The sequence below is a fragment of the Camelus dromedarius genome, unplaced genomic scaffold, assembly GCF_036321535.1.
Source record: "Camelus dromedarius isolate mCamDro1 unplaced genomic scaffold, mCamDro1.pat HAP1_SCAFFOLD_171, whole genome shotgun sequence".
Lineage (NCBI taxonomy): Eukaryota > Metazoa > Chordata > Mammalia > Artiodactyla > Camelidae > Camelus > Camelus dromedarius.
The window spans coordinates 188,972-213,615 of record NW_026989751.1 but is presented as its reverse complement, the minus strand read 5'-3'; the positions used below and the strand labels follow the sequence as shown (position 1 = coordinate 213,615).

At 40.5% G+C, this 24,644-nt stretch overlaps 1 long non-coding RNA gene across 2 annotated transcripts in view; it reads left to right on the top strand.

Annotated features, from left to right (window-relative positions):
• LOC135320521 (uncharacterized) overlaps positions 1-23,340 on the top strand; it is a 50,490-nt gene extending 27,150 nt beyond the window's left edge. For both annotated transcript variants that reach the window (XR_010379689.1, XR_010379690.1), the window contains exons 4-7: positions 8,452-8,549; positions 12,292-12,535; positions 15,155-15,278; positions 21,885-23,340. This is a non-coding gene — a long non-coding RNA (uncharacterized LOC135320521). The remainder of the gene's footprint in view (positions 1-8,451; positions 8,550-12,291; positions 12,536-15,154; positions 15,279-21,884) is intronic.
• The last annotated feature ends 1,304 nt before the right edge of the window (positions 23,341-24,644 follow it).

The window sequence follows — 24,644 nt, the reverse complement described above, 5'->3', positions numbered from 1 at the left end:
AATAAATATTAAGTACAAATTTCTGAAGCATCAGTCATCACTGAAGATCCACATTCTGCTGTTCTCTCTCTCTGTTAGTCACCTTACTTCTGGAGCTCTGGAAGCGGCACCAGGCATAACTTGAGTACAAATGGGACACGGTTGAGCAGGAAGAACAAGTCCGGTCAGAATAGGAAGAGCGGTGTCCCCACGTGGAGACAGATGAGATTACCCAGGAAAAGCGGGCGCTGTTTAGATTCACTTTAGTCTGTTTACTTCTGGGCTTGTCAGCCTTGGCTGCATGTTGGAATCACCAGGGGACCTTAAAAAATGTTGGTGCCTGGATTCCATCACTGCTAACTCGGATGGTACTTAGTGGCCTGGGGTACATTCTGGCATAGGGAAGTTTTTAAAGTTCCTCTTGTTATTATAATGTGCAGCCAAGGTGAAGGAGCACTCCCTGGAATGGTGGACACAGAAGAGAACTGAGGTCCTTCATTCATATTAACAGTAAAAATGGGGAAAAGAAAAGGTCTGGTATAAGTGTATGAGAAAAGAGGCATTGACTTGTATCCTTTCATAACACCAATAAATAAATGCAAAATATAAATTAGCTGCTATGACATAGATGTAGGAGGAAAGACACATTGGTTTTTATAGTTGACTCCCATTTTTTAACATGTGCCTTCATTATTGCCGCCTCCTTTTCATCGTAGACTAGGTGCCCATTTGTCTTTAACTAAGTCGCGGTCACTGCTCCCCCTTCCGGTTGGGATGTGCACAAAGCAGCATGGCTCTCATCCTAAAGTCAGAGAAAGGGTAGAACAAGCAGGGAAACATTTGTTGAGGTGCCATCAGTGTTTGAGCAGTGTTTGAGCTAGGCATGTTACATAACTTAAAATGTAAATTTATTGCTGCCTCTCCTGCTGCAAAATTAAAAAAATAAAACTATATATCTTTGTATCAACATTCCAGAGCTATGAAAAGATGATTTTTTGAGTCATCTGTATTATTGCTTCTTTCCATCAGCTGAGATAATTTAGAGCTAATGGTACTTGCATTCAGCAGCAGCAGCAGGACAGTAGGTTGTGAGCATGAATAACTCTTGGAAAGAAAATGCTTTTACTAGGAGCATCTGAAAATGTCTCCAACTATAGATTTAATAAATTGAATCACAGATCTACAGAATGTTGGCACTGAAAAGTTCTGGAGGGAGCAGGTCAAACTCTTCTTTTTATAAATGGAAAGAAATGAGGTTCAGCTACAAATAGAAAGTGACATTTGTCTTTTACAATGTAATAAGCTTCTAATAATCCCCATTATGAATATTTCCCATTGTTTACAACTGAAGATGTGAGTCAAAGCATATGTTGGTAAAAGACTGTACATTCAGAGTTGAAAGCTGAAACTTAGACAAAATTAGATGTTCATAATGCTTTTGAGTCCTGAAAAACAAAAACGTATCATATTGGCAGTATACAAAAAAATACTGAATAAAAGTTTTTTGGTCATTTAAACTGCCAATTTTAAATTTAAAATTGCCAGTTAATAAGTTTAAATTTTCATTAGAACATGCTTGTTGAAAAATTGAAGATGAAAACTCATTTCACTTTATTGTTCTTCCTTATTTAAAAAATTGCCTAATATTTTGTTTAGTTTTTTAATTGAAGCATTTTACTTTACTTGCGAAAGTATGCTCCATTGTTTAGAGAGGCCAGCGTTGTGGTAGTGAGAGCTTGGAAATGAAGTTGCCTAAATTCATATTTGAACACAGCAGCTTGCTTCCTGAGTGATCTTGGACAACTTAACTTCTCTGTACCATAGTTTCCTATAAAATCAGAATAAGAGAGTTGCTTCCTCATGACTATGGTAAGGACGGGTTGAATTTATGTGCAGAATCTACTTGGAAGACTTCCTGGCACAGAGGAAAGGCCATGTACTTAGTGACAGCTATTATTATACTTTATCTGCTTTCATTATCCAGGTAAAACTTGAGTCTTACTGATTTCATCTCTAAAAATGAAATATAAATATAAACTCTAAAATGGAAACTCTAAAACTTCATAGTTGTTGCTAATAAACACATAAAGCTCAACAAAGGAACACACAGTGGAGACCAGTTAGCTGCCGACACCTGTGAAACATTCTGTCCTGCACGGACTCTGCTGTCACTAGCGTCACTTCTGAAACCTAAGGCCAGCTCAGGCGTAGAGCTTTACAGCTTGGCCTCGTCAGGTACCCAGATCCCCAAGCTCAGACAATGGCAGGGAAACAGTTTACTGTTCACATATGCATTTTCAAAAAATAGTATTAAAATGAACACTGTACGTATTTTGTTGTTTGTTTGAAATCGTTAACAGAAAAGAAAAGAAAAAAAAAACAGGAAAAAAACCCATGCAATTACAAATAATGATTCTATGTCTGAAAATTATTTTTTTTAAATTATGTTTAGGATTTATTGACCAGTTAGGAGAAAAGTCATTTCATAGGTGTAATCCCTTGATTGACTTAACTTGTTTTTTTAATTAGGAAGAAGAGCGTGTTCCATTTACCACCTGGGGAAAGTGTATACATATAACCCTTTGTGCAAGTGCTCTTTTATGGGTAAGAACCTGCCACAGACTTTTTAAAATCTAATGTGAAATCTTGAGAAAACTGAAAATCAAGCTTGGAACTATGAAGTCTCATAGAGAAAAGTTTTTCCAGAGAACATCTGAGCCAATGCAGGGCGCCACTCTTGAGGTTCCACAGTCTCTTCTGCTCACAGTGCTTCCCCCAATTCTTTTCACCTCATTTGTTCAAATCAGATCATTGGTTTAGGATTCTCCAGGGTCTGATTAAGAGACCAGATGGAGGCATTAAGATTTCTAAAATTTTCCAAGAGTAACAACCAAGGTAAAATATCTAAGAATAACCTAAGAAAAGGATAGTAGGAACTATCATAAAATAAAAGTAAAAACTACTGAAAGATATAAAAGAAGCTTTAATCACATGATTCTAGATTAAAATATCATATCTCCAAAATATCAGAAGTTATAAAATTGATTTGGGGTTTATTGTGAATAAAATCATATTAGTAATATAATAATTAATAAGATAATGAGACTTTTAGTAGTTCAAGAATAGCCAGATTAGAAAATAGGACAGGAAGTCCAGATATGGGCTCTGATATCAATAATAATTTAATATAAGAGATGGAAGGCATTACAAATCAGGGAGATAAATAAAGGTTATTCAGTGAATGGAACACTCGTTAGCTAAGAAAAGAAAAGATTGAAATCATACAGTGAACCATATATTGTGATAAATTCCAGAAACATTTAAAAAGTAACACAATTAGAAAAAAACTAGAAATAAATATGGATGTTTACACAAACTCTAGATGGGCAGTAAGTTTCTGAGGAAAGTATACAAAGATTTCCATGCATCAGAAGCATCCTAATTTTAAACAAAACACCAGAGGATGTTATTTGTTTACAAATCCAACAAGGGGCTAATTCCTTCAATACATAGAGAGTTCAGATCACTTCAAAGGTAACATCAAAAAATCTCAGGAGCATAGAAGGCAGAGAAAAGGAACACACATTCACAAAGAAAAAATAGATGTCACACTCCAATGGTAATTCAGTGCACATCAAAATGAAGTAGTTTTCCACCTCTCAAGTGACACAGCTCTGTTTATGAGGATGAAATGCCAGTGATCACCAATCCCATGACTAGGTTACTGGATATTTTTTGTGAAGTATGGTTGATTTACAATGCTGTGTTAATTTCTAGTGTACTCCTCAAGCCTTCTTAGAAAGCAGTCTGGCAGTTGATATCAAGAGTCAAAAATATTCCTATGCTTTAATCCACTAATTCAGCTTTGAAAAACTTTTAATCAGGAAGTATTTCAAAATGGCAGGGAAAAGTCAGTATGGATGCAAGTCACAGACATACTTTTATATGTGTATATATATATATATATAATCTCAGCCAAAATATTCTTCCAACCCTTCACAAAGTAGAACAATACCCAGCCATGAAAAAGTGTGTCCATGAAAATTTTTTATGACATGTCAAAATGTTATGCTTACGATAGGCTTGAGAATAAAATTAATATATAAAATGATTTGTAATATACAAACAATGAACCCTTCTGAAGGAATTATGTCTATAGGTAGAAGCATTTTTCTTAATTTATTTTTTATTCATTTTCAGAGTTGGAGTCTTTTCATTGTAGGTGACAAAATCAATTTCCAATGTGTTTAAACAACACCCAAAAAATGGGGATGCATGGGATTTATTGGTTCCTGTAAATGAAAACCTCAGATCTGAGGTCTGGCTTCAGTCAAGGAGAGATACTGTAGCCCAGATGATGTCAAGGGCTGGTCTTGTCCTGTCTTCATTCTGTGTCCAATGATGTCTCAGCATGCTGCTTCTAGGCACTCAGCATCCCAGATCATCCATCCAAACCAAGAGAGGTCTCTTTTGGAAGCTTCCTCTCTTGATAGAGGAAGCTTATCATTCACATGGGCACAAGCACGTATCTCCTCACATAATAGTGGCTCTTACTGGGTTATTTGTCAATTCTCCAATCATGTGCGAGGCCAATACAATGACGGGTATTATTTGTCTTAAACCAACTGAGATCTACCTCTGGTGCTTCAGAAAGAGTGGGTTAATCGAGCTTAAATCACAGGACAAAAAACAAAAGGGAGGTTATTTATCCTAAAGCAAAATCTGGGTCCCCTTCTAAGACTGGGGACAGATCCAGGACAACAGTTCTGTCCACTACTGAGTACTTTCAAATTTTCTTTAATGAGCAAATGTTAAAGTTATGATCAGAAAATATGATAAATACGAAGAAACTTGAGGAAGGAGAATGGAAAGCTTTCCTGTTTCATAAGAAATATTGAACCCATTAAGTGCTTGGAAGAAAAATGGAAATGTGTCAAGTTTGTAAAAGTTCTGAAATGAATTACAATTAATTTCACAGACCATGTTGGAGACAGTGCTATACAGTTAGTGTGTCTTTTGGCTCTTTGAGTATTTCAATTCTTTCACTTAATAGTTGCTTCATTTGGGGAAATTGCATCATTTCCACGTGGCTCTATTTCCTCATCTGTAAAAGAGATATAATATTACCTTCCCAACAGGGTGATTGTGAGGATTTAGAAAAACAGACGTGTGCTGAAGCAATAGTAAGCATTTAAAGAGTCTTAACTATTACGATTACTTAATAAATAATTAAAAAATTATTATGCAGACTTTTTAAAAATGCATAGCATTTAAATGGCCTATATGTGCTGTACAAGTGGGAAAGGCTTTATATACCTTCTATAATACATTTTTCTCAGCCTTAACTAATTTTCACATTTAATCACACACACACCAAAAAGTTATTCCTTTCACAATCATGAAGACTTTCTGTGAAGAAAAGGATGATGAAAGAGAGTAGAGGAGAAAATAAAATGCTTTCTCTACAAACTGATGGCTTAAAAACTAAGAAAAACACCTTTTTAAGACTTTGGTCACCATATTCATAGCTAATACTTAGGTAGAGTTTTTCACATGCCTGTGGTTAATGTTCTAATTGTTTTCACAATTAGTAAATCATTGACTCATCACAATAGTCCTATAAATTGCTATTATTATCCCCCCATTATATGGGTGAGGAGATTGAAGCCCCTAGAAGATAAGAAATTTGCACAAGGCCCCACAGCTAGCATCGTAGCTGGGATCTAGATGCAGGAGTGTGGCTCCAGGAGGGGCTTGTAAACACTCCATCTGCTCTCCCTTGCAGGTGCAAGCCAGCCTCCCGCTGTTACTGTAAATAACATGATGTGGTTCACTTAGTCTTGAAATTCACATTCTTTGTAGCTTTCTCTCTGGGGCAGCCATCAGGAGCAGCCAGGGACCCTGAGTACATGCTTCTGGACTATGACCAAGAAGGTAGATGGAAGGAAAACAGTTTAAAAATGGGACCTTTAATGTGCATTCTTCAGTGGGCAGAAAAATACCTGCCTAGTGAGGAACTGAAGCCCTACCAGCCACGTGCAAATTATGCTTCAGACACTCCCGTTGTCCTTGGGTCCACACAGTCAGAACTACAATGGATCAGGGACATGAATCTTGTGCAAATGCAGGGAGTAGGAATACCTGCCATTTTAAGATCTCAAGGAGTATGAAAAGCATGTGAAGCTTTCATCAGCAGAGACCTGCTGTCACTTCCACTATTTCCCTCAGGGCATGTCCACAGCTTCACTTGTCCTATTAAGAATGAAGATGACAGCTAGCAACTGCTGACCCCTGAATCAGTGATAGGTTCTCCCTTGAAAGGAAGCATATCCCCTTCATGGGTTACAACTAGTTCATAACCTAAGTAATTCTATAGATGTAGAAGGGATACTTTCATTGGTTCTGCTATCACAAAATTGTCTCCAAAAGAACATGCCACCAGTTACTCCATTTTCAGCCATTTAATGATATACTTAACAGGCTTCCTTCTTTAGTGCAGTTTTAGGTTTACAGAAAAATTCACAGAAAGTGGAGTTCCCATATATTCCCTATGCCCTGCACACAGCTGCTCCTGCTGTCAGCATGTTATATTAGTGGATGCACTCATTCTTTTTGACATCCTTCATTCCTCCTCCCCTAAAATTTAACATGCCTGATATTCACGTCTCTTGTGGCATTTACATGCGATTTACATCACTTTTCACGTTTATGTGAGGTTTACAGCACGTGCATGTTTTCTGTTTAAGCGTGGATTGGGGGCAAGTTTTCTGTGTAAAAATACGATCATTAGTGAGCCTTATGCTGCTAGGTTTTTGGGTTGTCAGGTCTTGTTGACCATTGCTTCAGTTATTGGGATCATTGTCTACGGACTTTCAGTGTTCATTGTATTTTCAGCAGAACTTCCCTAGAACCTGAATGGAAGAGACCCAATCCAGAAGTACCTGACTGTGCAGGTGGGCCACGCCCATCACTGCTTCCCTCATCAGTTTTATCATCATCGTGACCCTGAACGCCATATATGAGAAAGTGGCAATCAAGATGACTGAGTCTGTTAAGCTCCTTCTGCAGCTGAGGTCATTTCTACACCAGTTTTAGAACCAGGTCAAAACAGAGACTTTATCTTTTAGGCACTTCAATTCCAGTACATTACAGTCTTTAGAAAACTTCAAGTGTAAACGTATTTTCTCTAGCCTATATGAGAAGTGAATTAGCTGCAGCTTTGCATTAGTAAAAGGGATAAAGAAAGCTTTAGAATGTCCAAGCTCTGTGTAAATATGTCAGTGCTTAATAATAATTTCAATTACATTAGATCATGTACCCTACTGTTGAAAGTAAATAGTCTCTCTATTGCAAATAAGTGGAAGAGGGTCGTGGTTCCAGTGGCAAATTTGCTTGTGCGTTACGGAGAGGACAAGTAATCACACTGTTTTGTGTCCTCCCCCCATGCTGTTCCTGTTAGTGTAGCTCCATTCTCATCAGCTGTGGCTTCTATAACAAATGTTTCTTCTCTCTGGCTTGTATCCCAGCCAGCAGCTTAGCGGCCCAAGTTAACTGCTTCCCACACACTGCATGTGGCTGGGTCATTCTCCCAGTTGTCTGCTCAGTGGTCATCTTCTGAAAACACTAAGACCAATTCAAATTTTGAACTAGGAGGATGTTTTATGTTCCCCAAAAGCTTCTAGCAAGTTGCCCCGTGTTTTGTTTGTTTTCTTCAATAGTCCTACCTTCCTGCTGTTCAGGGAGACAAGAGAATTTCATTTAGCAGGATGTTTAGAAGTAGCTTTCTTTCAACTTACACCTGACAGAGGACAGTTCTTGCCCATTGGATACTGTTGTGCTTATAAATTTTAAGGAACGGGTGACTTTTTTTTTTTTTTTTTGCCTTGTGTGATATTGCATTCATAGTGGGAGAAACTCTTACAACAGTGTGTACAGTTGGAATTAATATAGTAGCTATGTTAAGGAATTCAAAACAGCTTATATGGAAAAAAGTGTGAATTGTGTATATATATATATATAAATATATATACATATTTAGCGTGTTAACTCATGTGTCCGTGGCTTTGATTAGGGTCTCAAGGCTGTTCACAGTTTTACAGACTTAACTTTTCTTTATTCTAGCTGCAGAGATCCCAAGGACCAGACTGACTATGAGAACAACCTAGCCATGAAGGTGTTCTTCTTCCAGTTTGTCAACTACTACTCCTCGTGTTTCTACATCACATTTTTTAAGGGAAGATTTGTGACTTATCCTGGAGATCTGGTGTATTGGCTGTGAAAATACAGAAATGAAGACGTGTGAATACAGCTTTGTGTTCTGACAGTCTAACCTGTTTCAAGTTTTCTCTTAGTTGCCCAATGAAGAGTGTCTTTACTCTCTGTTCCTTAGATTTTTTTAGGCATAAAATAATGACTTTATTTCATGTTAGAGCTATCTAAAATTTAAATGAGATTTTCTGTCTAATATTCCAGTGTGACCCAGGTGGCTGTCTCCTTGAACTGATGATGCAGCTGACAATAATCATGGGAGGACAGTCCATCTGGAATAAGATACAAGAGGTGTTACTTCCGTGAGTAATAAGTCATGTGATCTTGGGGTGAGAACGGCCCACCCATCCAAGTAATTTTCCTGCATGCCCATCTCTAAAACAGGGGAGACTCTCTGCTTATTAAAGCTCTCCAGATAAGATGATCCAGCCAACAGTGTAAACATACCTCCTGTTTAATAATTATGTTTAAATTCCTCCCTTTTTATGTTTAAATTACATCCTCAAGTGCTATAGTTTCTGCTTATTAGCCCATCACTGGGGACTGACTGATCAGAGCCCGTTGAGAGATGGCCCTTTTTGGGGCCGTGAACTAATTTTCCCACAACTTCCCGCAACTTTCTCCTCCTTTTATACATGCATTTAAAAATCCATAACAGGAATTTGTTGAGTGCCTAGTATGTGTTAGTCACTGTATTAAATGCTGTACATATATGTGTGTGTGCGTGTGTTTGTGAGTAGAATTTAATCACCCAAACAATCCTTATTCTTATCTTCCTTTTCAAATGAAGATCCTGTGGCTTAAAGAAGGTAAATGATTTGCCCAAGTTCTCATTGCCAATAAGAGACCACTGTGGGACTCAGATGTAAGACCCTATCTCACGGAATCCATGTTCTTCTAAGAACAGAGACTCTCTTGGGGTCCTAAGGCAAAGGGTTACATAATGTTTTAAGAGACACTTGTCTAAAATAATAACTACAGAGGTTTTGACTTACTGTTCTCTTCCTAAAAATCAGAAAAGCAGATGTTAGCAAAGGTCACACTGTCCTTTCGATTTTCACATAAGCCCAATCCCATATCAAAGTGGACAGTCCAGTGTTATCTGCAATTTCTGAACATTTCAAGGAGCTTAGTGTATTCGCTTTCTGTTGTAACAAGTATCCCCAAATGACATGGTAGTAGGAAGAAAAAAGAAATAGTCTCCACTAAACAACACAAATTTAACCTTGTAGGGTTCTTGAACGCAGGAGCCTGCTGAAGTCAAAATATTGGCACGGCTGTTTCTGAAGGCCTCAGGGGAAACTGTATCTTTGACTTTTCTGGCTTCCAGAGGCCACCTACGTCTCTTGGCCTGTGACCTCTTTTCCTTCTTTCAAGGTCAGCATGGTTGTGTGACTCTGACTCTGATCCTGTGGTCAAATCTCCTCTCCTCTCTCCCCTCTTCTGTCTCCCTCTTCCTCATTTAACTACCCTGGTGATTACAATGGGCCCACCTCTATAATCCAGCTCATCTCTCTTAGAGTAGGCTGGTTAGCAACGTTAACCACAACTGCAACCATAGGCCCCCTTTGCCAGGGAATATTACCTCTTCCTATGTTCTGGGGATAAGGACATAGACATATTGGGGGGGGACATTTTTCTGCCCACCACACTAAGCTTTTTAAGATAATTTCTGGCTTTGAGTTTCTGTCCTCATGAAACTGTTGATCTCTCTTCTGTCTTGCCTTCCACAAAAGCATTCTGCTCCTGGCCAACCGAACTGCATTGCTCACCCCTCTCTGTGGTGTCCCCCAAAACCAATTACACAAGCAGATCTTACTGTTGTTTGGAGCATGGAGGAGAAACTCAAACAACTTGAATTTTGAAATAAAATCCTCCATCATTTTACAATCTTCCATGTCACTATAGAAAAATTACTTTTTAACTTCATTTTTTAATTTTTAAACTATTTTAAACTTTGTAACTTTTTTTAAACTTTACTTTTTTTCTTATCATCCTTCATTGTAAGCTCCAGAAACCTGCTACTCTGCCCACCGCATCCAAGTTCCCTTTCACTGTTTCTCCTCCCTTCCCTAACTTTCCTTCACTCTCCCTTATTACCAATTTTCTGTCCATTCTCTTTATAGGGCAGTTAAATTATTTTTTCTTTCCTTCTTTCTGTTTTTGCAGAGTGAACACATTTGTGTGTCAGTGTGTCCTTCCACATTTCTTCACAAGGTCTTCATCTTTCAGCTTCAGGATGGATTACTGTGGTCTGTCTCCAAACAAAGGCATTTCCCTTGTCCCCCAGCTCACCATGCCCCTCAAAAAAAAGATTCTGATCTTTGCTGTGAAATGAATCTTTTTTTTCCCTACTGTGCAGTAGACAACTCTTACCCTGAGCTCACAGTCAGATTTCTCCAGAGGAGTAAAAGTAGCTCATGTGCAAATAATACTACTTTTCTCTGTGAAAAGAAATAGATCAGATAGAGGAAATACTTAACTCAGATTACTCAAAAGCATTTCCTGAAGGAAATAGGTTAATTATTTAACACTAAATTTTGTTGAATCTGGTTATCAGTGAGCTATTTTTACCAATCAAGAAGGATATATTTCCTAAATTGGTACTGAGCAATTCATGTGAAATGAAACTTGCTCACATTAACTAGTTTAAAGTAAAGGATGCATTATAGTATCTGTGGTCTGTTTATACCTTTGCTTAAGTAAGCACATTGTTGTAGGTTCCAGTGAGCTGAACTTTGCCTACATGTATTTCTACTCTGGGCTAAAATATTTAGGGAAAATATTTTGAATTATGTTTCCCTTTTTTGAATACCAGAAATTCTGAATGGTAGCCAAGTTCGAGGGTGGCTTGTGTTTTCCTCACTGCCTCTTCCCTTTGTATAAGGTGCCAGTTTCCTTCTTAATTTTTCATATAAAATCCTAACATACTAAAGATCTATCAATTACTCTTGCTGCCCCAAAACTATACCCATCCTCAAAAATACATCGGAAGGGAAAAGAAAACTTATCAAAGTTAGTGACTATTTTCATGCTATTTAAATATGTCTAAAGGAACATAATGAAATGAATTTTACCATATCTCACCTGCCTCCACCCCCCAATCCCATGTGGGTTTGTTGAGTAGGATTCTGGGAGCAAATGAAGAAGGACAGTGATGCCGTGATCCAGGCTCTCTCTGGGGTCTCCCCAGCACTTGGATCGGCACTTGGTATAAAGTAGGTCTCAGTCCGAGCCAGCTGAGTGAGTGAGTGACTCACAGGCATCGAATGAGTAACATCAGTGAATTAACAGCATTCTTTGTAGGACTCAGAGAATAAGCTGAGTGCCCTATGGCCTTCCCAGCCTCCCGTACTATTTTGATGTTGGGGTCATTTCTGGGAATGTTATTCTGTACTTGACAAAAGTCTAGTACAATTCCAGGGTTAAGTAACTTGCCCTAGGGAAATTTTATGATAAAATATTAAGAAAAATGGTTAAATGCCCAACATGACATAGCACTGTCCTTTGGTGTTTAGATAATGTATGGCTGTAATTTTCTTACTTTATATGCTTTCTACATTTTCCACCGTGTGTACGCACTACTATATAGTAAGAAAATGCAAATATTTAAAAGAGAAAATCTCTCTTCTCCAGATATGATTTGGTTAGAGGAAGAGTCAGATAGATATATTAAGAGAATCTTAAATACATGTGTCCATAATTCACTCTTTAAATCCAGGAACAGGAAACTCAGGAATGAAATAGATTAAGAGAATCAAAGATACTTGTATTCAAGATTAGCAAGTAGGAGTGTCCTCAAAATAAAAGGTGATTATCTATAATTCAGGGATTAAATGTGATAATGAACGTACAAAGACAACATGAAGTAGAAAATGCCACGTGGGAAGCACTGAGTAAAGGGCAATTTACCATGATTATGCCAATATGTGTGGTCAATTCCCAAGCAAATTATTGTGTAACCCCTGCTAGAGGGAGAAAGCTTCCAGCCTTGGCTGAAGAGTGGGGAGGATCCAGTGTCTGTATTTTTTAAAATGTCTACAGGTGTTTCTCATGTGCAAATTGGTATCCCTGCATGAGAACCATAAACCAACAGAAAACCCAAAAGACCGAGGACAATGATGGGTTGCCGACAGCCCAAGCTTTTCTGCCACAGAAGAGTGGTTCCAGTCAGGAAGACTGAGCAAGAGGCTCAGAGTCTTAGCTAAGGACAAGCAAGTCGGGACTTCTAATACGACCTAATGTCATCGACGGGGGAGGGCAGTTCAGCACAAGAAGGGAGCACCAGGTGAGTTAACATGGAAGTTACATCCTGGATCCAAACAGTGATGGATTTGGGTCCCGGAGGGTTAAAGCCCTGCTTCCGTTGGGCATGGACCGCATTCCACAAGAGGCTGAGACAGGAATTATGAGGCAGAGAAAAATTCCCCCAGGGGACTCCCGAGTCTGGGTGCCTGGAAGGGTGATGGACGAGCACGGTCCCAGCTCCACCCGCACCGCAGGGCTCCGAGTGGCTGTGGAGCTGTGCGCTCCCGGCCGGACCTCAGACCTGACTGCAGTGCTCCGGGCTGCGGCCTGGGGAGCGGCATCAGGAGCAGGCTGTCCCCGTCATTCTCGTAGGTGCTGCAGTGACCCCCACCCCGGTGGCCACGGCGTTCCCAAGCCAAGGGTCTAAGTGACTTCAACCTTATTTACAGGTGACCACAGCTGGTTAGCCTGTGCTGCTCAAAAAGAAGATCCCATATGGGGTTTTGATGTGTTAGGGGGTTTGCTAATACCTGGCCTGCTTTGAATCGTTTCATCTTGACAGCAGCCTGGGCAGTCGAAGTTTCACCTCCCAATTTTATTTCAACATTTTTTGTTGAAAGTATAGTTGGTGTACAATATTGTGTTAATTCTTGGTATACAGCATAGTGATTCACATATACATACATATATATATATATATATTCCTTGTCATATACTTTTCCACTATAGGCTATTAAAAGTTTTTGAATGTCGTTCCCTGTGCTATACAGTAGGATCTTGTTGTTTGAAACAAAAATTACTAAACAAAGTAACAAAGGAAGCAGACTAAACCTAGCCATGTATACGGCACAGTTGAGTTTATCTCAGGATTTAAATGTGGTTTTGAACTCCAGGATCTCTTTATCAACTTATCTTATGTAAAGTGCCTGTGGAACACTTCTCAGAAAAATGTTTAAAAATCATAAGATTTAGAGAATAAAGAAGGAAGATAATTATACTGAAAAGCAGGTATCAAAATATAGAAATGGGCATTTTGTGATACAGTAATATCTGAATTATTGGAAGGACGTGTTGAATAAGAGGATCCAGTGGTGGGTCTACTGACCGCAACATTCTGCCACAGCAGTGAGTGTAAATCAACTTCTGAGATCTGCAACAATTGCATTTTGAATGTAAATAAAGTTAAATAACAAATAAGCCATGAAGTGTGGATTCAGATTCAGGGGTATCACGAGTCCATATCCCCACCCCTTCACAGAGCTCCCTGCTCTTCCCCTAATATCATTGAAAGAATTGGGGAAAGTTTGTGAAGCGAAGGGCATGTTCCATTGCAAAGAAATCTCGTAGCAACCCTGGGAGCATGGCCAGGGAAAGGTTAACGCTGAGATCAGAGGCAGTGGGAAACCTAGCAGGGGAAGCTCTTTGCAAGTCACATCATATACTCTGTGTGTGTCCACGTGTGTGTGCATACAGACGTGTGGGCATGTATGATGTATACACCTGCCTTTCGTGTGAAGACGCCTCACTGTCCAAATTTGAAATCCATCCAAACGTGCAGTGCAGTCAGCCGAAGCTCCGCCAGACGCTAAGTTGTCTGTTGTTGCTCTGTCTCTTCTGCTGAACTCCACGAGTAAACCACGCGCCAGCTGTTGCTTTCAGGAACAACAGCTCTGTAGTCTACAGGTCCATGCCTTGTTTCACTGCCAACTCCGAATTCCTTTCAGGACAAATTGCCATTTGAAAAAGGGGGAAGCATTCAGTTGTCCCACAAGCCTCTGAGTGAGGAAAAAATTTAACCTTAGAGACAGCTCTGTGGGACAACATCCAGAAGGGTGCAGAGCACTGGGCTGCGAGTCGAGGCTGTTTCTTTCAAGCTCTGCACTGAATTTGAGGTGGCATGTCACTTCTTTGGCCCTTGATTTGTTCAGCTGAAGTTAGGGTCTTGGACCTGTTCGATCCAACGGTAGAGTATCACTTTTCTGATCAGTGATCCTCCATGGTTCCACAATTCCTTCAGAGGGAAAAATGAACATCCTCACGGCAGCCTCTAAGGCTCCACCCCCCAAAACCACCACTTATTTCCTATTCATTCTGGCCCACACCAGCCTCCATGCTGTCTGTCCAGCGTGAGGGACCTCAAGGCCTGTGATCACTCTTCCCTCTGCCCACACCTTTGCCTCCGTCTTTGCCTTATTCAAAGGTCACTTGCCCCATCCACACTCCTCCCTACCACACATTCCTCGCCCTCCTTTATTTTCCTCTGCAGCACTTATCACCAGCTCACCGACCCTGTATTTCTTTCTTTTACTTATTTTCTCTGACAATTTACAAACTGGAAATGCCATGGTGGATAATAGCAGAGAAATAGGGGGAAAAAACTAATGAGGGTAGGTATCTTCTAAAAGCTAAAGTGCCCACCTGAAAAGGAGGTAGGAGATAAAGTAGTAGTAGTCGTTACAATTTTGGTAAACACAAGGTACGTAGTCAGGACTAGTTTTCACAATACTTGAGTGTAGGTAGGCAGCAATAAAAAGAAATTTATCCTGAAAACAAGAAATTAAATTCTTGGGAAGATGATGTGTTCAGCTTGAAATGTCAGTAATACTTTTATGACCTTGGTCTGATAATATCTTGCTTTATAATTTGATCTGTTTGACAGCTGGGTCATGAATCTAATGATGCCACAGTTTCGGAAGCAGAACAGACCACCCCACGATGGGAATGGGACAACCATCTGTATCCAACGGGCAAACTGGGGTTATTTTATGAATACCCTGAAATGAGTAAGTCATCAGTGGGGATTTCTGTGCTGTCGGTTATACTAGAATATGCTTTGGGTCTCAGAAGCATCGGTTACCGAGCCAAACAAAGACCTAGCATACCGAAACGGATCCCGCTTTTCTCAATTAGATGCAATTATGCAGTCAGGCTTTCAAATAGGTTGCCTGTGTATATCTTTGTCAATATTTATGTTGTACAATGCTGAAGGTTTACTGCCAAGGAATGAAATGGAATACTCATTCAGGTAATTCTCCATCATTGATTCTCAGATCCTTCTGGTCATGTCGTCTAAGGATGAACTCAGAACCGTTACTAGATGTGACTCAGCACGGGCTGCAGCCCGTGTGGCACAGCTGTTGGCTGATATCCTTCTAAACAGAGTCATGTGAGCCCGCCAGCCTGTGCAGAAAGCCCGCAAGAGCATCCTGCCTCATGGCAGCAAGGGTCACAGGGTCACCCCTTCCACACCTCACACCTGCCTTTGACATTTTTCCTATTTCTTCTGGCCGATGGTTTCAGCCTGGTTCCTTGAGTCACCTCATGGCACATCACTGGCTTGAATTCAGGATGAATTTGCTGATCTGGAGTATTGGTAGAACACAGATCCCCTCCTTCTCCAATGTCTTTGTCCATTTCTGTAAATTTGCTTGGCCTTTGTTTCTCTTTGTTTGAACTTGGTTTTGAGCTCTCGGTTGCCTTTAAATTGTTGCATCTCAAAATAGATTTCCCTAGGAAACTTCAACTTTTCTATTATGCATGGCGCACTTTTATCTACTAGAAGGCTGATGATGTGCACGTTTTGTATCTGAGACCTTTGAGCTCACCACTGCCTTGAATTACTTTTTTTTTTTTAAGCTTAGGAGACAGGAAAGTATTTTTGTCAATAGGCTTTGCATTTATGCATGCCGGTTCATGTCTGCAAGACACCCCATTGGGCTTCCTGTTTATAAGTCTACAGAAAGAGGGAGTTTTCTTTTTCCTAAATTACATGCTATATATATAATAATTGCTTTTAAAATATATAATATACATAGAAACGCATCTGATTCCCTCGGTGAATGAAAGGTCATTTTGTGTCATCTTCAGTCAGCTATGCTTTGTGGCCTGGTGTCTGATTTGAGTTTCATCTTTGCTTTTGTTGTGCTTAGTGACCAGGTTCGATTAAGGGTGCAGCTCCTGTCCCTGGTGTAGAAATTATGTTCGTTTTTTCTGCTTATTTTCAAAAGGACTTTAATCCAATGACCTGTTATTCCAAAATGAGTCATAATTGTAAATATTTCTTATTGGGGCTATTATCAGCATTAATAATAACAACAACATTCTGAGGGCAGCATATCATTTGGTATTTTAACACACACGAAAAAAGCCTTGGAAAATAGTTATTGTTCTAGTTAAGTCAAATAAAGGTCATTGAAAGGAAAAGTTGCACGCTTTTGGGAGAAATGGATAGGACTTTTAGAACTTTATAGTCTCATTAAAATACTAATTAAATAATTCAGCCTAACTCTACCCTACATAACAGGATGGAGTAACAGCTATTCTAGAGAGATTGTTCAGATTTATTCGTTTTCGTATTCTCTAAATAATCCCTAACGAATTAGAAATTTCAATCCATTTTTGAGAGTAGGCAGTCTGTTATTCTGTATTCAACGCTGGAGTGAAACTTATTTTGTGTTCTTTTCGTTCATGGGAGATAGGATTTCCAAGTGCTTTTTGAATTATTTTTGTTCCTCTCAAATAAAGTGCCTTTGGTGGTGATCTCCTGACCTCAGTTTCCTCCTCCCAGTTTTCCCCATGATCATTAATGACACCCCACCTGCCTTTTTAGTTAGGCCTCTTAGCTGCTGAAGGGGAACAGCTTCTGACAGATGACCCTGGAGCCCTCCACCCTTGCTTCTTTAGGCCTCGCACCCTGCCACCATCCCTAGTCTCCTTCGCCAGAAGTATCTTTCTCTGCTTTTCTGCCTGGAAGGGCTCTTGCCAAGCCTTGGCAGCAAACCCTCAACTTTTTAGAGATTTTCTGCTCTCCTTTCTAAGCATGAATTGCAGTTGATTCTTGTCTTGATGGTGCGTGATCATGTCTGTGTCCATTGCGCTCCCCGGCTGGACTGATCCTGTCGGAGGCAATAGTCAGGCTTTTCATCTTCCCGTGCATGTCTGAAGCACCACAGCCTGGACCCTGGTTCTCATACGTGTTTAAGTGACTTGAGCTTGGAGTTTCAATGCACTCACATACAACTGTTAGATGAGTTGGCGGTAACATTGCCCCCAAGGCCCCCACAAGTTTCTATAGGGCATATGTTTTTTTCTGAGTGAAATTTCTCTTTTATTTGTTCTAGTGATTTCCCCACTGTCCTTTGAGATTATTGGAGTAACCCTGAGTTATTAACCACAATAGCTCACCCCCAGAAGCAAAAGATCCTGCTGTTTGAGAACTCAGACACGGGACATAAGAGAAATAATCTATCAGTCTTAAAATCTGGAAGCCATAAGATACCGTTTTGTACTTAGAGCACCCACAGCACAAACACCAGTCTCTCAAGAACTTGGCGCTGCCTTCCCAGAGGGCGGGTGCCGTAAGTGAAATGCAGTAAGTGATGAAGTGAGAGCTCTTCGTCTCTGGTACTGACTTTTCCATCCTTGCTGTGTTAACTTGATCTTCCCTTCATTTATTATGTTCTCTATTTAATTTACTGCATTTAATATCAGTTGTTCTTCAACATCTCCTTGCACCCGCCCCCTCCATTCCCTCTCTCTCCAGTGCTCTCCCACCCACGCCTCTCCTGCGCTCTCCAGGACCGCCTTTCTCCCCCACGCCCTTACCTCTGTTCTGTCTGCTCACCACCTGCATTGACATTTCCTTAACTCCGCAGAATGAACTTTCCAAAATGGCAGCTGAGTTACTGGGGGGGATTGTAGACTTCTCATCTCTTTACTGATTCATTCGTTTATCTATCCAACAAACACTGAGCACCTGCTATGCCAAACACTGTATCAACTGCTGGGGAGACCAAGACAGGTAAGACATGGTGTCTGCACTCTGCAGGGCAGGCGAGACTTGGCGAGTAGTTGATGGATTGCTAAGCAGGTGAACACACATTGGACTTCATAGAGCTGGAAATATTTGAACTGAATTTTGAAAGGTGAAAGGAAGTTAGCTCTCTAATGTGTGGTAGAGGGAGTGGACACTTCATGCAGAGAGGTAGAGACATATAAGAGTACACGGCATGAAGCGGCTTGGCCAGACTGAAGAACAACAAGTAGGGTTAGAACAAAGTATCCACAGGTGGGAATATCAGGTGCACAAGGCCTCTGTCACAATGGGTCTTGTGTGCTTAGACTTGAATGTATCCTTAAAGAAACAGCGCTATATTGGAATATAAGTAAGCAAGAGAATTGCATAATGATTATGTTAAAGAAGATCTGGTTATACTGGCAGCAGAATGGAAAATAATATTTTTGGGAGGAGGTCCATATTTTGGTGGGAAAGGATATTTCGGGGGCCACTCCAGGTAATCCAGACAAGTGGCACATGCCTGCAGAGAGGCCCTGGGCAGAGGGATAGAGACGTGGGCGGCAGAAGTGGTGACTGCTGCAGAGGGGACTGCAGGGCCGCGGCGGCGGGCCACAGAGCTGCTGAGGTGACTTTCCAGTGACCCATCTGGAGAGCGGATCTGCAGGGGGAGTGTAAGGGGAGGAGATGGTTTCCAGGAGATTGTTCTGTGTGTGGCATTTTGATTGCAAAGTGTCTATGGGACATCTGAGGAGTGATGCCCGTTGTTAAGCTGGATTCAACAGTCAGGAGCTCAGAGGAGCTGCGGGTGAGGCCGTGGGGGCGATTCATTCCTGCCAAGTGAAGGATTGAGGACGAGGCCCTGGGGAAAAGGGCCATGTACATGGCACATGGGAGAAGAGAAATCCAGCAAGAGAAAGAATAATATCAGAGCAGTTGGGAGAAACTAGTTGAGGCAACACAGAGAAGGCTGTAACTTGGCTTCAGAGGGATTTGAACACTGACTAAAAGGAGCATAGTGAGAAAGGGTGTGTGTGTGGGGCAAAAAAGCAAGAGCTAAAACCCAGCTTTAATTGCCAAGACTGGGGAAAAGGCAGAGGAGGACTATACTTAGGTAGACTTTAAAAAACAGATCTGTGTGTATCTGTGTGTGTGCATATGTGCACACACAATTTTCTGTCTGGGCTTTTTAAATTTATTTAAGTAAAACAAAAATTAAGGGGGGAAAATATTCCACTGAGAGGAAAATATTTGTCCACGGCAAAAGCTAACTGGTAATCAAATAAATAGGAGCTGGAAGTGCCGACTAGTTTGAAACACGCAGCCACCGACAGTGCAACTCCTGTCTCAGTGCTGCGATGAGGGCCGTGGGGGATGCAGGGCTCTGAGCCCTGGAGAAGTCTTCAGCGCAGGTACTTCTCCAAGAAACTGGACTTTAAAGGGAAGAAGAAAGTGTAGAAAGTATCAGAGAGCAACACAGGACCGTGAGAGAGGGTTGGGCGAGGGTTAGTTTTGTTTTACAGTGGGCGTTTCTGGCCTTGCTGAGTTGCTGGGCCTTTGCTCTTTTTGGTCTTTGCTCCAAAAGCTTTTTAGAAAGTTCTTCTCGCTTGAAAATCTGAACAGATTAAATCATGTTGGGTTATTTCTGGTGTTTTATTTTTTAATTAAAAAATTATCTGGAATTTATTTTAATGTCATAAATGAGGACACTGTACCAGGTCTTCCAATGATTTAGCTAATTACTGCAGTACTTGAATCCACTGATTTGAAGTGTCAGTTTTATAATATTACTAAAATCTCACAAATATCCACGTCTATTCTTGAAATGTAATCTATTTCATTCATACTCTCAGTGCACTATTTCTATAATGTTTCCATGAACATAGATTAATACCTCCTAGAGTTGGTCCTGTTTTATCCTTTTCCAGAATGTCTCTAATACTACAAATTCAAACATCCCTCCTCATTATTTTATTTGTATATATGGGTATATTTCTGGAATACATTTAGGATCACCTTTCAGATTTTTTTCTTAAATCCATTTGGGAATATTAACTAAATTTGCATTCAGATACTAAATTTATTTTGGAGAAAAAATGTTCTATGTCCCCCAAATTTGAGTCTGCCCACTGAAGAGGGTGGTGCATTCTACTGTTCATTCAATCATCTTTTTTTTTTCTTTTTTTAAATCATTTATCAGAATCTTCTTAATATTTTTCATTAATTTATTTCTGAATAGTCTGTGCCTGCTTTGTCATTATAAAATGATATCTTTTCTGGGTTTTGATCTGGGTTGATTGCTAATAAACTCATAATTTCTGGCTTCTCTTGAATAAGAAGGAGATCTGACACTGTGAGGCCCTATTTCCAATATGGTGATGGTGAGCATTGCGTTTCCTTAGGATGTCCACTTGCCAATTTGCCAGTGGCTGCACCCACTCCAAGCATTTCTGCTACTTACCTGCCCCCGTAGGCAGATGAGCTCATGTAGGGTTAGGTGGGTTATGGACACAGATACTGACATCAATGCTGCCACGCTGCTGACGCTGTGGCGTCACTAACTCTGGTTCTTGCTCTCTGACCTCCCTGAATATGACAGCTCCTTTTGGGCTGTGGACCTACTGCATCTTTCCAGCACTGTCGGCTTTTCTGCAACACACGCCTGCCTCTCAGGTCAGAAGCAAATGTCAGCTCCTCCTACCCATCCACCCCATTCACGGTCTTGCCGTTCCTGGCCAGAGTGGTCCCTACCCCTTGACTGAGCAGTAACACTAAAGGGACTATAAATTTGCCTCTCATCCACTGTCTTAGTTACATACCTGTGCTAGTTTACTTTAAAGGTCTGCCAGTTAGGAGGGGAGGGTCTAAAAGTCTTTTAGATCTCTGACCTTATCATTTCTAACCACTCCCCCACCCTATGGAACAGCTTACCACAGATCTCTGCTGCCCCATCTGTAGCATTGCCCTGTAAATTACACACAGAGAGAAAAGAACTTCTAAGCCACCACCATAACTTTGACTTCCTGTGACCACACAGACCATAGAAATATCAAGATAAAAATTCCTGAAGAAGAATATTTTGCTTAGGAAGACACTTTAATTGCATACCTTTCTGTGACTTGTAATAACTTCATAGACCCTCTGAATGTGCTGCACTCACTTTCCCAGACTCAAGGGAGCTTGCTCACTTGCCTATATTCAGTGTATTTCCTCCAACATTCTCTATGCATAGCTTTCCCAAAGGTACATTTCTTATTTCTATTTAAATTGTTAGATACATCCACAATATTCTTTTTTTAATCCTCAAATACAAATCATCTTCCAAGATTGTATTATTTCAACACTGAGAGTGAATAATATGCTTCAAGATTCCCAAGTTTATTATGAGCAAATAATTATGGTTGGTTGAAGATTTTTAAGTATGTTATTCCTACTAAGTGTATATATGTGAAAGAAACAGGTTGTAATGAGTCTTCTTCCCAGAGATTTTATATTTGCCTTTTGTTTGGATTCTTTCACTGTTGAACATTATTATTACCATGAACTTCTTTTCTCTTTGGGATTTAGTTCACCATTTTCCCCTCTCTCTTTACAGGAGTAAAAGAATTTATGTTGTCCTTCCATCCATCCACCACTCCATGTTTTGTGTCCATTCCTTCAACAGGTATTCAGTTTGGGTTCACCACAGTATATGTGGCCTCTTTCCAGTGGCCCCTCTGTTGGCTCTGGAGAACAATATATTGGAAATCAGAGTGGGTACGTGGAACCTTGACTACCCAGTATAGATGCATTGTGCCAGAAAGCCCAGAACATCGCAGCATGGCAGCCCACCATGCAAGGAACTGCAATTCTGGCTTTGGTGGACCAATGTGAATAAAAAGGCTTCATTGGGTGAAGACTTAGAAAAGTCCAAAAATGCATTGGTGTTGTTTCCTAAGGAATCTAGTGTTGGGTACTGTTTAATATGAGAGGGAGATGCTAACACTATCATCGTTATAAACAACATAGTTGTTGTAACTGTAATTGTTATTATTTTTAATATATTTTCTTTATAATTATTATTTGTGACTTACAAGACCCTTACAGAGGCAGTTGTTAAGGAGCGTGGCCGTTATACTGTTGCTGAAGTGTTAATTCAGTAGAAGCATGGTAATAGCATTAATAAGTACTCACTCTTTTGATCCTCACATTGACTATAAAGGTCACCCAGCAGTGCTTGTATAATGGAGATAGAAATCTATCCGTTTAAGTGTTTGTAGAACTTAAAATAAGAGCAGACATTCCACCGCATTTGACCATATATTCCAGACTATCAGTTTAAAATAGGAACTACCTGATGAGGCCATAGAAACACTTTGTGCATCCCCAATCATTCACTACCTTCCTGGTCCCCTGGGGCAGCGGTTCTTCCAGAAGGTGGCCCCATCTCTCCTCCCCACCCCACTCTTGGCCTTTGATAACAACTGTTGGTCATTAGCTAAGCATCCTCATGTCCTGCATGTGTCTGAGCTGTGAGGGAACAGAACTCAGCTGTTTACAAACTGTATTGACTATGACCAGTATGAACAGCCTCTCTCCTTCCCTGCCCACAACCCCACAGTGCAACACGGGGCTCACAACCACAGCGATTCCCATGCCAGCCCATCAGGGAACCTTCTTCCCTAGAAATATTCTTACAACCAGAGATGTTTCCTCCCTTACTTCACTGCCAGTTTCACTCCCAGGTTACAGTCCCCAACAAAAGGCTATCCCAGTTTGAATTTCTTAATCAAGTCTCATTGACCCTGAGTACCTGGCTTTTTCCTATGAGCACTCATAGAAATAGAACAGGGCCAGGCAGTGGCTGTGGGCCAGGTTCCTGGGTGAGGGGACTTGCTGGGAGCTTCAGGTTCTGTAGCCTGGCCCGAGCTGAGCTCCCAGCACGGCGTCTTCCCATCTGCATTATTTCGGGCCAGGCTTCAACAGTTCAGAGTTTCATTTTATCATCTGCAAACAGAATAATCCCCTGCTGCAGATTTTAAGACTGTTATGTACCACAAAGGGTTCTTAGGGAATTCAGTGAGTCAATGCATGGAAGTCACACAACCTGGTCCTCAGGGAATGTTAGTTATCTTCATTATGCACCATCGATAAAATTGGCTCACAGACTTGGCCAGGTATCAAAGCTACAGGCACAAGAATTTGACAGTGTGTTACTGTCTGGATCATAGTCACAATTTTACACAGTAAAACAAACTACCTGGGACCACCCAGCTGTCAGCCCACCTGACTCCCCACCCCAGGATCCCTCAATTTATCTGATTTGCTTGCTACCCCTACTTTTTGGAGAAAGTTGGCAAATCACACACAGTCAGTGACTGCTAGGTTATGTCCATTCCCATTCACTCAAATTGCCCCATTTTCAGTATCCACTGTGCTGCAAAACATAGACTAATGTTCAGAAATATGACAGCAAGGCCTTTCCCGTTCCACAGTCAGAGAACTAAGAATCTGTCATGTTTAATATGCCATGTGACACTAAGCAAAGCAGGAAAACAGGCTTCTGTGCTTTAAGAAAGTTTTTAACAATGACGTTTGAAACTAAAAGTGTTTTTGTTTGGCCTTCAGCTAACCAGAAAATTCAATTGACTCCTATTACCCATTACTCAGGTGTCCTGGTTTGATTGTATTAGGCACTTTTTCCTCATCCCCCCAGCATGGCTTTGCTCCATCAGCACAGATGGAGTGTCTCCAAGGCTGCTCCGTGTGCATAGGCGTGTGTATGCACACATGTGCACCCACTGATTGGTGCCACTGATTCACATCCAGGAGTTGTTCTGTCTTATAACTCAAGCACTGCTTTATTATATCCTAGAAAACTGCTTTTAGATCATTGATTGAACTATAGACCATCCTTTTGCCCACATTAGAAAGTGACATCTTCCAAGACACAGGTCCTGTGTGCTTGTATTTATGTATAAGTAAGAATTAAATATGTATGTCATCCCCTCACATATTTAATTTGTGCCTTCCCAATTGAATGTGCACAGTAAAGGCTAACTTCCCATAACAGGAGAACTTTTAGGAAGTAAGAAGAAGGAATTAGCCACCATGGAGAAGACAGGATATCAAGCAGGAGTTTGGTATAAAGTCATTTATTCTAAAGCTGCTCTGGCTCAATAAATAAGTGGAATTGACATTGTTGTATCATGCCAGAGCATCTGCTATTGAAGACTGATTTTAATTTACTTTGATATAAGTGGAAAATTGTGTCAGAACAGCATGGGAAATGAAGAACACTGCATCTATCTGTACTCCTGAAGTGTGTTTCAGAGCTGCTCAATTTTGAGGAAAATTATCTTGTCTGGAGACAATA